Source organism: Musa acuminata, chromosome BXJ3-1 (genome assembly GCF_036884655.1).
Source record: "Musa acuminata AAA Group cultivar baxijiao chromosome BXJ3-1, Cavendish_Baxijiao_AAA, whole genome shotgun sequence".
NCBI classification, from domain to species: domain Eukaryota; kingdom Viridiplantae; phylum Streptophyta; class Magnoliopsida; order Zingiberales; family Musaceae; genus Musa; species Musa acuminata.
Window position 1 is genome coordinate 40,270,443 of NC_088349.1, and position 4,558 is coordinate 40,275,000.

Below are 4,558 nucleotides of genomic sequence, written 5' to 3' on the forward strand. Positions count from 1 at the left end.
TAAGCCCCTTTCTCCTTTTCCCCTGCTGCAGCAGCAGTCGTCGCCGCCGCCGCCACGGTGCCGACGGCAGCCTATGCGGTTGTGGGGTGCGGAGGCGCCGCCCCTTCCCGCAGGTAGCGACTCTCCTATGGTTGTGCACCGCCGCGAGCGGTTCTGCCCACGGGCACCGCCCGCAGGTGGTGCTGCCTCGTCGGGCAACCGACCCTGTGGGGGTTTTGCCCGCGGGAGCAGCGGCCGCTGCCCTGCTGTCACGTACAAACTTCTAAACAAGGTGTTTGATGTAATGCTTATGTATGTCCGTGTCTTTTGGCATATTCATGCCTTGTACAACATGTAAAGGGGCGGCCGAATGCTTAATAATCTCATTTTAGTTGGGTTGGTGGCCTCTTTAGGCTTGTAAATAAATGTTATGTCATGTGGACACGTGCGAGAGCTTTTCGGTCTGTAATGGATCATTTTACCCTTTGTTGTGCCACTGTTCAGAGCTTGTAAAGTCTGTTTGTAATTTGCATTGTCTATGAAGTGTTTTTCGGAGATGTTTGCTTGTGGATCCCGATTGAGGCATTCTCTCTAACCCGTTCTCTCTTTTGGTGGTCCTAAGGGATAATGGGAGGCTTCGAGGAGGCTGACCTTTGCGGACGGACACGCAAGGGTGCCGCATGGCTTAGGCAAAACCAGCTAAGTCCGTGAGACATGGTATTAGAGCGGGACAAGCACTCATAGAAACACTTAGCATGCAAACGTGGGGGACCTAGCGGGACTGCGTTGAGGGCAGTCAGCACACGCGCGACCGTTTGGGGGAAAACAGGCATGGAGATGTAGGGAAAAGGAGTCGCTCAGAGGAGCGGGCATCTGAGATTGGCATTCAGAGGAATGGCCAACCCTTCGCGTAAGAGGCACCACGAGAACAAGCAAGCTTCGAAGAATGTGGAGCGCACAAAGGTTGGGATTGCTGAGTTTGAGCTACGGCTCAACGTTGACAACTATACTTGATGGTGCTCAAGCCAAGCGAGACGCTTGGTAAAGGATGAGACCATCCAAGGTGGAATGAGTTGCTCAATGACCAAAAGAGTTATGCAAAGCTCACAGAGGTGAGGGGAATTGCTAACTCGAAGAATTTAGTACTCATGCATGGGCTTGTATGCGGACGATGGAATGTTCGTGGCCATCCCAAGGCGACCGAAACTCGGCGCCATGGAGCATTGACACTTTCTCTTCAGCATGTGAAGGATACGTCTGTAGGAGGCTGAAGTGTGCAATAAGTTCAGCATGTTGCTAGGCCTTGAGGGGTGCAGCGGGGACTGTATTGACGGGGAGTCGCAATCTAGCAAGTGCGTTTGCAGGAGGCAAAACAATGCATAGTTTGTTCAGCAGATCGGAGTAGTCCAAGGGGATGGTGGTCTCCCAAACGAAGAGAGATGTTGATCCAACGGGATAGTTATCCAAGAGGGATAAGTCCCGGCTCTTCAGAGGGAGAATCATGTGAGACGGACCTCACATGTTGAGGAGGAGTACCTCAACAAACAACAACTCCACGAAGCTCGATGGACTGAGCAAGCGGCGAGGAGTCGTCGCATGATCTCGCTTGAGAGAATGCATTGGTGGATCCATTGCGAGATCAAGTGGGGGAGCAACCCAAAGCAACTTAAATGAAGGCACGCTTGGAGTCGATGTGGAGATCGGACTCAAAGGAGGGCTGACCCGTGGAATGGTGGGCGCGAGGGCCACCATCGACTCAATGCAAAAACGAGGAGCGGAGCAACTTGGGTGTAACTTGGCGAAGTACCCAAGCCGCATGAAGGGAGCCAGCATAGAAGTTGGAACATGGAGCAGAGGCACGGTGCTTTCCTTAGACAGAGGTCAAGGACATGAACTCTTGCAGAGGCAAGAGTAGGATCATGTTGTTCCATGGGTCCTTCATTCTGACGGAGCGGACTCATCTTGCATGGTGCCAAAGACGAAGGGAGATTCGGGGCACATGCACCTTATCTCGGAGAAGCATTTGAAGGAGGAACTAAGGCGACTCAATTTGCAGAGGCGAAGTTGGGTACAGAAGGCCTTAGCACAGGGCAAGAGGACGCAGAGGCGGGTACTCTTGAAGAATATGCCACAGTGTTGCCATTCAAGTTGCCATGAAGGAAGCGGTGCGCAGCGGAGATTGTGATGGTAGGGACAGAGGCCCAGGATCTAGACAACGGTGCACAAATCACAGTGAAGTCGGTGGACTTCGGGAGCTACTAGGCGACGGACTGTCCTAGAGCGGTGCTTCATCTAGGTGTGACCCAGGAGTGGGTGGATGAAGGTCGATTGCCAAAGGAGCGAACAAAATCGAAGGTGGAAGAGACCCTACGATGTATTGGCAGAGGCCACACATGGAGGGTTCACAATTCGAGTTTATTCCACAAGGATCATAATGCAATGGAGATGTCACCAGGAGGCGACATGGTGTAGCGGATCGTGGTGGAACAGTTCGTGGTAATGCGATACACACGACATAGTCCCGGGAGGGACTAGATCATATGGAGGTATGATCGGGAGCTACTGGGAGCTCCACTTTGGTGAACAACACGACGGCAAGAAGGGCTATGGATTCAAGGAGTGAAGGCCATGGTACCGTAGAGGCGGGTCTTCCATGCGTGCATCGAATTTTGCATCGGATGAAAACCTTGGTCATCAGCATATGGGGGCTGGGTTCCACCAAGGGAAAAGTTCGAATGCAAGTACCAGTGAGTTCCATGGGAGGAACTTGATCATGCAGAGGTATGATCGAAGCAGCTGGAGAGTTGGACTGCTCTAGAGCTCATATTCGCTTAAGGGAGCCCGGCAAGTTAGAGGACAAGGCCGAGTAAGCGAACGTTGCTACCAAGGAAGCTAAGGAGAACAGAATTGGTGCAAACCCTACAACATGATGGCAGAGGCCATGCATGGGAGTTGCAGTCTGTCTTTCCATCGACCAAACAGACTGCTTGGAGAACACAGAGGTGTTGAAGCAGGGGGTCGAAAGGGGCGAGGAAGCGACGACGAGTCCAAAGGGACTCAGCTACCCAAAATCAAGCATCAGTCAGAATGGAGGTGGACTCAGAGGAGTGCCACGGAGACATATCTACTGATCGTGAAGAAAAGGGATGCAGATGCGAGGAGACGGATAGTAGGGCCATGGGCATTTCAGCGCCATAGTACCGCAGAGGCGGGACTTCCGTGAAACTCATTGATCCCTTGCTCTCACGGAGGGAGAGCGCTTGGTCGTGAAAGGGGCCGAGGAGGTGGAGAATGCAGAGGCAATCTCCAAGTACTAAGACAAGGCTGAAGGGCAGAGGCCGAAGAACTTCGTAAGACTGGTGTCAATGTGCTTCTCATCAAGATAGCCGAAAGTGAAGGACTTCGGGTCATGCAAGAGTGCATAACCAAGGAACGAAGCAGGCAGTACGCGGTGTTGTACCTTTGCTACTCAGAGGAGTAGGCGGCAGGGTTGATGGAGAAGACGGTACAATCCCAAAGGCGACCAAACCTATGAGAGAATTACTCCAAGTTGGGGTGAAAACTTCCTGCATTCCAGAAGTTCAATGGCATTGAGAAGGTGAATCACAGTAACTAACTCAATGCAAGGAGTGCAAACACTTCAAGTGCTTCAGAAGTGTGAGCAAAGAGCATGCGAAGGCTAGTAACCAGCTCGATGCATGGAGTACAACCTCGAGGAGGCGGGCGAAGTTAAGTAACCTTTGCCTTCTCAACTCTTAAGAGAATGGGCGAAACCGAGTACCCCAATTCTCTTATCTATCCAGCAGAGGAGCTCTGCATAAGTTCAAAGACCCTTCGAAGATAATGGAAGATAATAGTTGTCAAATCCTCACCAACGGTGATCAGTGCTACTGAGAGTAGATTGTCCGCTTCATTTCCTAACGAAATGCCAATCGAAAGCGGAAGTGATGCGAACCTACTTGGATGTGACAACTAAGTGAAAGAAGAGTCAATGAGCAGATTTTGTGGAGGAAGGACCCAAAACTTCAGAAGTTTGCGAGATGATGCTCGTTAAAGCTCCAACAAGCATCCAACCAGTTCTAACAGCATGAGAAATTCGAGAGATTGGCGCAGTAAGGATGGTCTTTTCCTTCATTTGGGGGATCCGTAGGAATCAACAAGGATCAACACAACTCAACCAACCCCACACCAGAGTCAGAGTCATTGGTGAGTTGAAGCAGCATGGCGGATCAAAGGTTCGACTACTCAAAAACAACAGCGGAGAGCAACAAGGAGCCAAGAGGCGCATTATAGCTGGAGCAAAAGATTGAAGACTCAGCAAAGGCGAGGAGTTACAGTGTCGACAAAGGCTTCAACGAGGACGTTGAAGGAATAAGTGGGGGAGAATGTCACGGACAAACTTCTAAACAAGGTGTTTGATGTAATGCTTATGTATGTCCGTGTCTTTTGGCATATTCATGCCTTGTACAGCATGTAAAGGGGCGGCCGAAGACTTAATAATCCCATTTTAGTTGGGTTGGTGGCCTCTTTAGGCTTGTAAATAAATGTTGTGTCATGTGGACACGTGCGAGAGCTTTTC